Source organism: Topomyia yanbarensis, chromosome 2, assembly GCF_030247195.1.
Source record: "Topomyia yanbarensis strain Yona2022 chromosome 2, ASM3024719v1, whole genome shotgun sequence".
Taxonomy (NCBI): Eukaryota; Metazoa; Arthropoda; class Insecta; order Diptera; family Culicidae; genus Topomyia; species Topomyia yanbarensis.
This window is the reverse complement of record NC_080671.1, coordinates 95,544,337-95,557,129: the sequence shown is the minus strand read 5'-3', so window position 1 is coordinate 95,557,129 and position 12,793 is coordinate 95,544,337.

Below are 12,793 nucleotides of genomic sequence, written 5' to 3'. Positions count from 1 at the left end.
ACACACTTCACTCTAACGACATTACTTTACTTAAACGATATAACACAACGCGCACTTCTAACTCGTTGGAAGTTTGGGTACAGAAAGAGGTCGATCCGTCTCCTTGCTGAGCTATATCAAACAAAAAACCTACGATCACATACGATCGGGTATTTGACAAAAGCTTTGACACATAGAACTGGCAACCCTTTCACTGGCTGCAACGTCCGTGGATGGTTTGTTGCGCGACACCTTTCGCTCAAACCGCTGTGACCGGTATCCCTAACGTGTATCTGTGAGCGGTTCTGCGTGAGTGACCCCTCCGTCCCAGACGAGACGTCAGACTTGGCGGGCTATCACTCATACAGCTTGACATCATATTCAGGGTAGGATTTAGGATAGGTAGGACTGAGCAAATCACGAGTCTTATCACATTGTGGCGAAGCCAACAATAAACGGTGTAACCAACGGTTACAATACGATGCCTGCTTATTTTTCGTTAACGACAATTGCTTTCTGTTAGAATTTTTTCATACTATGCTGAACGATCCATGTGCATCGGTGAATTAATCGTACCATTCGAATGAATCGAATCGAATGCACGAATTGAAAAAAAGTTGAAAAGTGACCAAGAATCATATTACCCACTATTCTATCATATACGCCAGTTCTGCATCCATTCCTTGACTTAGCTGTCACAAATACTCAGACGAACACATCCACAGATAGACATAACTACCACATAACAATTGTAAACTGGTACTAAAAACTACTAATAGGCCTCTACTTTTACATGCGAGCCGTGTCCATAAACACTACCATTAAGCTGTTGAACAATGTTTGCAAACACAGCCCGCAGAAAAACGCAATTCATGGTAGCCCACCAGTCGGCCACGCCAGTGTGCACAGGCTAATGGTTGACCGTTAGTTTGGGCTGGGGCAGAGTATGAAAAAACACAAAACATAAAAAGTTTCATAAGCCGTCTCGGTCTCCTCGATGCACCACTATCGAGGCGGTATGCAATAACCATCTTCAAGCAGTTGTCTGTCAGAGGTTCTTTAAGACTCTCTGTACAAAAATGCTTGATAATGTTTGCAATACCGTCAACCTAGAGGAGGGAATTTAAAACCTTTTTGGAATTTTATAAATTATAAAAACATTTGTTTCAAGAACCTTTTTAGCAGGTTGTCATTCGGCATTGACCATTCTGACATTCACACCGGAGTTACGCAATTTTGCAATCGACGCATTGTTCTCCAAACAGTTGAAGTAATTTGTTGTTCCTTCTTCATATATGTATCCCGCCTTAGTAGATTCTTCAATTCAAAGATGTCTCACAAGGGTTTTGTTGATATCTTCGAATTTCTCAGCTCAGAGTCATGCTTTTCTTGAAGAGTGTCAACTCTTCAACTAACTCTTATTCCGACCTCATCACCGATCTTGGAGCCATCGGCGAATATCCGCAAGTGATTCTTATACTTGGAAGCCATCAGTCGGTTATATTTGGACCTTGGCCCTCAGCTCTATCGACAAGCTTGTGTCCAGATTGGGTCCGCGGTTGTGCCAGACCCGGTCACGAACTCGGTGTAAAGGCCGAACACGAAATTATTGCGACACATTCAACAGGGCATAACTGTTTTTACCATTGGGTAAAAATCAACCAAATTTTGCACACTTTCTCATTGATGTGTATTGTTTACATGCTGTAAAATTCGAAGTCGTGTTTTTCGATTCAACGAAAATGGAGGTGAACCAACACGAGTCGAGAGAACAAATTCTTTCCAAACACCTGGAATTTTCTGACCTGTCGCACCGGCAGTTGGGAAAAATGTTGAACATTCAACCGTCTCCAGAGTGTTGAAGCGGTTCCAGGAGCGGTTGACGTTGGACCACGGCAAAGGAGCTGGAAGAAAACCGGGACCGGAGAACAAAAAGACGGAGGGAAAGGTGATGTGGATGATTAAAGCAAATCCCAACGTCTCAAGCCGTGATTTGGCTAAAAATATCGGCATGTCGCCGATCTACGTCCAGAATGCAAAGAAGAGAGCTGGACTACATACATACAAGGTACAGAACTTCCCAAACCGCGATGAGCGGCAACAATCGACGGCTAAAACTCGGGCACAGAAGCTCTACGAGAAGATGCAGACAAAATATGGCTGCTGTGTGATGGACGACGAAACGTATATAAAAGCCGATTTTAAGTAAATTCCGGGGTTGGAGTTTTTCACTGGCAAGAGCAAGTTCTATGTGTACGACAAATTTAAGAAGAAGAAAATGTCGAAGTTCGCCTCCAAATATCTCATTTGACAGGTCATCTGCTCTTGCGGACTGAGGAGTGAGCCTTTCGTGACAAAGGGCACAGAAAATGGCGAGATCTACAAATCTGAGTGCCTCAAGAAGTGCCTTTGGCCGTTCTTGCAGCAGCACGACGAAGCTCCGCTATTTTGGCCAGATTTGGCATCATGCCACTATTCTAAAAGTGTCCTAGAGTGGTATGAGGTCAATTCTGTCCATTTTGTTCCAAAGGACATGAATCCGCCAAACTGTCCGGAGCTGCGCCCGGTGGAGCAGTACTGGGCAATGATGAAGCGGGAACTTCGGAAGAGCAAGAAGACAGTCAAAGACGAGAAGGACATGTTAAGAAAATGAAAAAAAACTGAAAAACTGGTACCGGATGACACTGTAAAGACTTTGATGGAGGGCATCAAGCGAAAATTCGTTCAATTTTACACTCAAGGCACCATCGATTAACTTTTCTTTTGATTTTTGAAGTAAATATATGTATAAAACTACCCTAAAATTTTGGTTTGATTTTAAACATTATAAGAAAATTGGCATGACATTTTCGGTGTCGCAATAATTTCGTGTTCGCCCTTTAGACGGGCGATTGGTGACAGGTCCACGTCTGTATATTCGCGATGAATCTCGCTGGACGTCCGTAACGGGAAGCAGTCCTTTCTCCGCTCCAAAAATCCCAGTGCTTTTCTGGCGATGATGAGTGCAGCCGCCCAATGAGGGGGTAGGATCCCGGCCTCCACGGAGGTCGCTTGAAGCATGCTGGAAGCAGGCCATAAGCAGAGCGGATTGGCCCGTGATATGTTGATAAAGCCTTCCATAGTACAGGATGTCAGCTCCATCCCGTAAAATATCTTGCTGTGGATAAGCGCCTGGCTAATATTCAGTGCGGTCCGACGATTGCAGCGCTTGTGTCGTGAACTGATTGTTTTAGTTAGGCGCATCCAGCTCCGACACTCGCCTTCGATCCGTCGAAATGGGGCAGGAAGGTAAAACGACGATTTTCGGTTCTTTGCGGTGGGACCCCCTGATGCACCGCATTTACGGCGGAATGAAGTTTACGACGGGACCGTTTGGTGGTCATTCCCATCGCGACCAGCACGATGTCATCGGCGTACACGAAGATGCAGAACCTCGCCGGTAGGCAGACGAATAAAGAGTTCATGGACATCAGGAACAGTGTGCCGGCGAGGACTGATCTCTGGGGGACTCCGTTGTCCTCCGAAAAGATATCGGATTGGGCAGCCCCGATTCCCACTCAAAAAGTGCGGTTAGACAGGTACTCGCTCAAGAAATTGTAACTCGCGTATCGCTACTACCCAGCAAATGTAGTAGACTCCCTTTCCAAATGCCTCAGGGTTGGCATACGCTCGTGGCTAATACTTACACCTGGTAAGTATTCTCAAGCAAACACCTCTTTTATTGAATTCTGTCGACACTTTTTATTCCTTCCTTTCCCACTTCCTTACAGGCTACCTCCTACCTTTGCACTTCTCTTCTTCGGGGCCCCTTCTTCACTCTAGCTCGCTGTCCTTCCACTCCACCACCAATCCGTCCTCCAACTCCACAACTCCACACGGCTTTGGTACGGCTATGTTGCTCGCTACCGGTTCTCTACCCGGCCCTCGAGTATGTTGACAGACTCGAACTTCGACGAGGGGTCCGTTTCGTCAGTTATGCCCGGTTTCTGTCGTAGTTAATCGACGAGCGGACACGGTAGGGCTTCACTAGGCCTCAAAGGTTTGATCATGTAAACCACGGGATCCTGCGGACACAATAGGGGATGTAAAAATGGCGATTTGGCTTGGGGAACGGTCGTGGCTTAAATTATGTTAAACGGCGACGGTCAATTACCTGGAAGTTCGTATTCTCCTTCCAGCAATCCTTTTTATCTTCGTTTCTCCTTCTTTAAAACTCGACTCCCAAACTTTTCAACTTTACTTTTTTATAACTTTTTCTGATTTCAACTATTACAACTGTTCAAGTTGATGGTCACCGGGCAATTGACTACGGTTTTGGCGGTTATTGACCTGTTGCCTTCGACCGTTGACCTTTTGGGTCGTCTCAGAAACCCGCTACCATTGGAATCATTATCGCCACCCCCAATGGCTGCCCGTTTGTTGATCTTGGCTCTTGGTCGACTTTTAAACATCACTGACACTGGAAGTAGCCAAATGCAAAATCCATTAGTTGCTGCATGACACGAATAGACGTCAACAATCCCAACTTCGCTATAAACGAACCCAACGACGAAATGCTGGACAAGAAGGCCCAGCTCAGCGCAAAACGTGCCCTCCCGAGCATTGTCAGCAAGCAGGCACCACCCAGCAACGATTCGAGCGCATTGTCGGTGAGAAATGCGCACTCGACGATTTGAACCCGACCCCAGAGTCTACTTCGATTGTACCGCGGCAATGCGGTGCCATTCATAGCAACATCAACCAACAACAATGTGGCCATTCGGATCGAGCTCAGATATCACCGTGGAGAACGAAATATCCACACACGAAGCGGCCGGATACACCATAGACGGCCTGCTGGTGCTGGCAGTGATTATTGCCATCATCATTTGGCGATGGAGGCGAAACGCCAAAAGAATCCAGGAATTGGAGGACGCGACGAGGCGAGCTCGCCTAAATCCAAACGTTGTGTAGCAGTCTAAATGCTGAGCGGCGTCATCCGACGCCCGCTTAATCAGCAATCCTGGTGCACTCGGCACCAAGAGGGACTAGCCATGAGGCGGTGCACACGGCACCAATCATAAACGCAACTCTGTAAGATTATATGGATAAATAAAGATTAGTTCTTGTTCTGTGGTCGACGTGATAAGTCAATTTTCTATCACGTCCAGTTAGTGGAATAGGGTGCGGGCCTATTCCACAGTTCAACTTTCATTTTAGTTTTCTAAGTCCCTGCGGAAGCGGGACTTAAGTTGATCATTAATCGAACAGACACTTTCTTGACATATTTACATTCGATAAACTAATCGCGACAATCTCACAAATCTTGGACAGAAACAAATACACTTGTTACAAAATGACCCATGTTTCCGGTGATACTCCAGTTGGCCTATTGATGCCACACGGTAATGTAAGCCTTCGCCACGTCGAGTATAGCGATATCGGCGTGCAGGCCGTCATTGACCGTCATCGTCGGATTGCCGCACCATCTCTCCAAAGCTGGCAAAATAGGCACCCGTTCCTGTTCCACGTCGGAACGCAAACTGTCATTGATCCAAGAGTTTACGCTCCTCCATTAGGTCCATCAGCCGTCTGTTAACCATTCGCTTCATCTTCTTAGCGAGGCAGGAGAGCAGGCTGATTGGGCGGAAATCATCCGGCGTTCTGTTTCTCTGGCATCGCTTTGGAATACGAATTACTAGAGCTTCCTTCCAACCGCGGTTAATGCTGTCCAATATCGCCCACTTGGTTACCGGTGGGGAATATTAGAGTAGGGGATAGCCCACGTCGTCCGGTCCGCGTACCGATGCCAATTCCGCACAAAGTTCTCTTCCGGTGAAAGGTCGATTGTACACTTGCCCTGAATTGGATTCGAAGCGAACGGGGTTACTCTCAGTCCATTGCTTAATTCGTTGGAATGCTGGTGGGAGGGCGGCGTCTACAGACAGACAGCGAAGTGCCTGCCTAGCTCGTTTCCGATAGTCGTGGGATCGATCGTCGTACACCCGTTAACGGTAAGGGCGTAGCCACTGAGTCGCTGCTTTCCGCTAAGGGCGGTAGTCCGATTTGAGATGCCGGTGAGTTCGTCCGGGGTGTATGACTCGTCCTGATCTATTAGATCGTCGACGGTCTCCTCGTAGCGGGTCCAGTCTTTCCGATCGTAAAACTACTGTCTTCGGCGGGTTGTTGAAGGTGGTGTCTGATTGTACGCCACCTGCAGTGGTCACTATTACATGATTTGGCAAGGATAGTCCACCCACAAGATCTTGCTAGCGTCCTCGAGCAGATAGAGACGTCGATGGCAGATTCCGTCTGTCCGCGTAGAAAAGTCGAACCGCGATCGTTGAGAACCACGGCGTCGTTGTTTTCGACTACTTCGACGATGTCATTTCCTCTCCTGTTATAAGTACGCGAGCCGAACATGGTATGAAATCCGTTCACATCTCCCATGATGATGAACGGGGTCTAAACTTGCTCAATGAACTGCTGAAATTTGTTGCCCACATTCCGAGTACTTCCGGGGGTATAAAGGGATATAACGGTGCACTGAATTAGATATTCGATCCTCCTGGCGATGGCTATTAGTTCGGTATCCAGAGATATCGGTCGGGATGGAACATCGACCCGGATGGTCAGACTTACCGTCTAGTAGACGTTATCCCCACTGGCGGCATCCCACGAATGCTGGTATCGATAGGCTTGCTGGAGAAAGAGCTGTAGTAAGAATACGACAGTACCACGGGCAAATCGGTAGTGGTCTCTTTTGAAGATTCTACCTCGTTAAAAAATGCAAACATACACGAGGATTAGTCTGCTTAAACCGCGATGGGACACCACCAGTAGCGGATCGTCGGGGAACCAGCGAACCAGGCGCTTTGCTCCACCGGAATCACCGAACTGACCTCCACACCTGGTTGGTTGGCTCGGTTTTGGAAGAATTTCTCGGCTAGGTCCATCGTCAGGGGCTAGACCGAACAGTTAGCGAACAAGTCGGGAGCTCAACGAGTAAATGGTGCTGAATGGTACGAGAAGGGAGTTCCGGTGCTGAATGGCACAAGAGAGCCGAAGGGCTCGATAAATTAGACAATCTGAAGTTTGCGTCCAGGTTGTCTTCGTAGGCAAAGAGCAGTAAATGCAGAAACTGCCAGTGGGTATGGATGGTCGAGAACTGCTGGAGTATTGGGGAGTGGTGCTGTAACCCTACTGAAGGAACTAACTACTAAGTAGTCGTAAGCTAGCTGTGGGTCTAGAATTAGTGCTCTTCCCCTACGAGGACAATCTGGGCGCTAATATTCAGACTGTCTAATTTACTGAGCCCTTCGGTTCCCTTGGGCCATTTAGTACTACTTCCTCGTTGGGCTTCCGACTTGTTCGCGAACTACTCGCTCTGGTCCCCAACAATGGATCTAGCCTCCTCCGACGAAGAGTTCCCCGGCGAGAGCACTTCGAAAGCGAGTCAACCAGTCAGGTGGTGAGGTCACTTCGGCGATACTGGTGCAATAGGGCGTCCGGTTTGCTGGAGCCCCGGCGCGACTGGTGGTGTCTCATCGCAGTCTACTCAGTTTAGTCTCCGATGGTGCATCTCACTGTACGCTGAAGGAGAGTTCCCGGCGAAAGAAGTTTATCCGATACCGATTCTTCTTTGGTTCCAGTACTACAACTTATTGAGACCTTTGGCTCCGTATCCGGTGCCATTTAGCACTGCAACTCCTTCAAGCCCTTTAGTTCTCTTCTTGTGCCATTTAGCACTACTTCCTTGATGAGCCATGCAGCTCCCCGACGTGTTCGCGAACTATTCGGTCTTGTTCCCGACGATGGACCTGACCTACTCCGACAAAGAGTTCCCCGGCGAGAGAAGTTCTCCCGAAGCCAATCAGCTAGGTGCCAAGGTCAGTTCGGCGATTCCGGTGAAGCAGGGAGTCCGGTTCACTGGTGGCCGATGACCCACGATTACTTCTTTGATTTCCACTATATTTCTCTCGGAATAACAGGTGGCGATTCCGGATGGAGCGTGGCGTGCGGTTCGCTGGCGTGTCGACGAGACCATACTCGGTGCTCTGTTGCAGTCTACTCGACTAGTCCTCGGCATTGGATCTAGCTTATTCCTGCAAAGAGTACTCTGGCGGTGATTGCTCTCCCGAAACCGTTGTTCGATGTTCATCACGCCGTTTCCGTTGTAAACGGTCATGATCTACATCGTAACTCTGTTGATTGCGTCCACGTCTTTACGTCGTTTGTCATTCTGTAGGCTACATTATCCGGATTCTTGTCAGGACATTCGAAGACCACATGCTCCGGTGTCTCCTCGACGTTCTCACACTCCGAGCACAATGGTGACGTTACGTACGCGAATCGAAGAATATACTTCCTGAAGCAACCGTAGCCCAACAGGAGCAGTTTCAGGTAGAAGGTGATCTCTCCGTGCTTTCTACTGACCCACGCCGACAGGTTTGTGATGAGCCAGTAGGTCCACTTTCCTTTCTCCGCATTGTTCCATTTCTGCTGCCACGTCACCATCGAATCGATTCTCATTATCTTCCTCGCGTTTCTTGCATTTTATTGATTGTAGCACTTGATATCCTCCGCCAGGGTGATGCAGATGGAGATCATGTCGACGATAACGCATAATGCCTCCGAAGATATTGTTCTGTACACAATCATACGACCACCAGCCGGAACGTCCTGTTCAGCTTTTCTAGGTTCCCCTTGGTTTTCAGCGCCGCACCTCAGGCAGGAACCCCATATCGCAGTATCGATGACGAAACACTAGATAACAGACCGACTTTCCGCAGGTGTAATAAACGTGGTTGTTAAAGCTCAACCGGTCGTCGATTATCACTCCCAATTGCCACGCTTCGATGCAATCACGTGCCCTTCGACGGTGATCTGCATCATCTGAACCGCTTTGCAGTTGCTGACCAACAACTCATCCTTTTGTGGTGAGCTAATTGCAGCTTGACGTCCGTCACCTCACAAATCTCCAAGTGTCTCACTCATCACTGTTCGCGACGCGTCGTTCACGAAATGCATTATTTTCACTTTCCCAGGCAGCCGCAGTGTTAAGAACCCATCATACATCCCGTTCCAAAGAGTTGGACCGAGAATCGTGCACTGAGGAACGCCCGCTGCGACTCGCATTGGCTTCCGCTATTCGTTTGTCTCGTACGCAGTACTCTACTCTGGAAGTAGCTCTTCAGGATCTGGCTGCACAGAGCAGCGCTGCGGCATTGACCTATACTAAGCTGGATGGCCCGCTGACTTCCCTGACTTTGGCAGCAACACCAGCTTCTGTGCCTTCCACATTTCGGGGAAATTCCCATGATCTAAACACTTCAGCTGTATTGGAATTCCATCCGGACCGGGGGCTTTCTTCGATTTTATTCGCATCGACGCTTCTTTGAGCTCGTCGTTAGTCGCTTATCACTGGGCTGTGTTTGCTCCTTCTTCTTCGTCGTACGGTGTCGGTGTCCAGGTAGTTGGATCGTGCTTCGGGAAGAGACCCTCAACGATTATCTTTTCTTACCCGGGAATATTTCAGCTGGTGTCGACGGTCCTCATCTTCGTCATGACGACTCAGCACGCGTCCCCCAGGGGTTCTCAGCATAGCTACAAACTGGCTTGCTAAGCTTGATCTCCCGTTTTAAAGCGTCCCTACCTCCTCGAAATGTCGCTTGCGCTCCCATTTCACTCTCCGATCTTGCTTTCTGAGCCCGCCTTCTGGCTCTTTTTTTTCTTTAATGGAAAATGCAATTTACGCACTAAACTAGTACACGTGCTATAAGTATATGCCAAGCTACCACACGGGGTGTACTGTAGTGTCCGGCTCTCATGGTGACACCATGACTAGGTAATACCAAATACAAATATGTAATACCGACTAAATTCCATTGGGCACCGCTATTGTTCCCCCCAGGGACTACTTCTCGGTATTACTTCTGGGGGGATGGCTGTACTTGACGTACTCACTCACTCTCGCTCACGCCTTCATACATCCTGTATGAGACTTACTTTGGTGCTCTCTCTATCACACCTTGATTCACTCTCTAACACTCCACATGAGGCTGACTTGTGTGCTCACCTTTTTCATACCTTGCTAGGCTTACTTTTGTGCTCACCTCTAACATACCGTGTGAGACTGACTTGGATGCTCACCCTTTCGCTCCTCTGCCGCACCACGAGGCATCGATAGCCAAGTCCCAACATACTACGCTACAACTCTCCCATCTTGGCATGTCGCTGCGCCAAACCTGCCTCAGCATGAACAGACCATTCACTCACTTTTCCTGCGCTCGGCCTTTTTCGCTCCAACTAACCAATCACTAGTTAGCCGTGCCCGTCGTCTGTTGCTCGGTTCGCCAGATTCCCTGTAGCCTGCAGGCAATCTGGGTGGTTGCAGTCGAGACTGCGTTCCACTTCTCCACCTCTTGACACATCCGCTGAATAAGGGTATCAGGGGTTGTGTCCCAGCCGAGGACGTCAAGCATTGCTCTTCTTTCGACGTCGAAACGAGGACATACGAACAGTATGTGTTTGGCAGTTTCGTCGACACCTGGGTAGTCCGGGCAGGCTGGGACCTCCGCGTGCCCGAACCTGTGGAGGTACTGTCGGAAGCAGCCATGGCCTGACAGGAATTGTGCCAGATGGAAGTGAACTTCAGAATGGGGTCTGTCCACCCAGCTCGATATGTTAGGTAACAGCCGGTGGGTCCAGCTACCTTTCGAGGAGTTATCCCACTCACGCTGCCATCTGGCGACCGAAGCCACCCTGGTGCTCTCGCGGGCTCCTCTATTTCCACGTAGCTCGAAGCACTCTCCATCTTCCCGGATGACCAGCCCGACTGACATCATGCTCGCTATCACGCAGGATGCATCGTGTGATACCGTGCGGTAGGCAGATATCACTCTGAGGCACATCACGCGGTAGGTGCTCTCCAGTTTCTGTAGGTAATTGGTTACCCTCAGTGCTCTTGACCATGACGGGCCGCCGTACCTGAAGATAGATACGGCAACGCCTGCCAGTAGCCTACGCCTACTGGCGCACACCTTTGAGCTGTTGGGCATCATCCTCGATAATGCCGCAACAGCAGTCGACGCTCTCTTGCATGTATAGTCGACATGGCTGCCGAAGGTCAGCTTGTCGTCTATAATGACTCCGAGAGACTTCAGATTCCGCTGTGAAGTGATCACGACTTCTACCACATGGATAACTGCATGTTGTGCCGACTTGCGGTTGTTGACGATAACTACCTCCGTCTTGTGCTGAGCGAGCTCCAGGCATCTCTTGCGCATCCCCTCCTCCACCGTGTTGATCGCGTGTTCTGCGGTTAGTTCTACCTCAGGGATTGACTCTCCATAGACCTGCAAGGTTACGTCGTCGGCAAAGCCGACGATCTTGACCCCAGGAGGGAACTTCAGTCTCAGAACCCCGTAATACATGAGGTTCCATAGGATCGGGCCTAGGATCGAGCCTTGCGGGACTCCGGTTGTAGGCCTTCTGGCTCTAAGACAAGCAGCGTGTAGAGTACTGAGCTACTCATTTAACCAGTAAGCTGTACACCGTCTACTGCATGGCTCCAGTTTTCTTGGCATTGTAACGTCACAAGCCGCCACAATCTTTCTCGTTAGATCAGCCTCATCACCGTACTTGATTCCGCTGTTCGCCGAAGCGACTCAACAAAGAGGTTTCGTCTTCCACTTTAGCTTGCCAGTCGTCCTTCTCCGTGCTGCAGCAGGGTTCCTGTGGCCGATGCGGTAGCGAATCGCCTGGTGGTCGCTATGGGGATACTTCTCGCGCACCTTCCAGTCCATTTTCGCCATCTGTCAAGGACTACAGAATGTGGCGGAATTTCTCTCGGTACCGATGTCCGTTTCGTGAACCAATAAGTTCCCAGTTTTGTCACGATACTAGGAGCCATTCAGCTCCCCGCTTCGCCGCGATCTACTCGTTGTAGTCCACCGCGATAGAGCTAGCCTTCACAACGAGCCGACCGGTAGGTGTCGAGGTCTACCGCCAATTTTAACTACTAGGAAATATTTTCATAAGATAACTTTTGCAAATGAAACTTTGAGAATTTCTGAGTTTTCGTCCCCAACACACACACCCCCCCCCCCCCCCCATGCGATGGTGATTTGAAACGTATTTTTATTCGAATGTTTACACAGGTTTTCCGGAAAAAATTGTTCTAGTTTATACGTCTGTTCTCTGTGGTAGCACTAATGCAGAACGAGAGTTCCGAGCAGTGAAGAATGGCGCTAACGCCTGAATCACGCGTTGTTCCAGGATTACAAACTTCTTCGGGTGCTGGAACAAAGCTACAATGTAAAATATACTCCGTTAATCTTGACACCGAGCGCCGTCAAACATTTGATGGAAATGTGGCCGCGACAGACAGTAAAGTACCTTCTTTCCATTGCTCCAGTTATCGCTTTTATCTACTACAGAGACGCAAAAAGTTTTACCTCGTACCGATTCCAAAGATCGCTAAATGGGCAAGTCACCACAAGTACGATGGCATTTTCCACGAATCTTCCGCATATTTTTTATTTTGTAGATTCGTAGATAACGCCATGCAGCTAACGTTCATCGACACGGAATTCCCGGTTTCAAACCGGTTAATCTTCCTGCAATCACAATCCTTATCGATGCAATCGCGATGCGTAGCTCGATCCGTATAAGTTTTTAGCGATTGTCGTAGTTTAAAATACCACAAGCGGAGCTTCTGGGTTCAATAAAGGTTTATCGGAAAGAGATATCAAAATCCGATAAAACACACGGCACCCGATATTGTATTTCAGTTTTTATCGAAACCAGGTCTCATTCCGTAGAGCAACTCAGC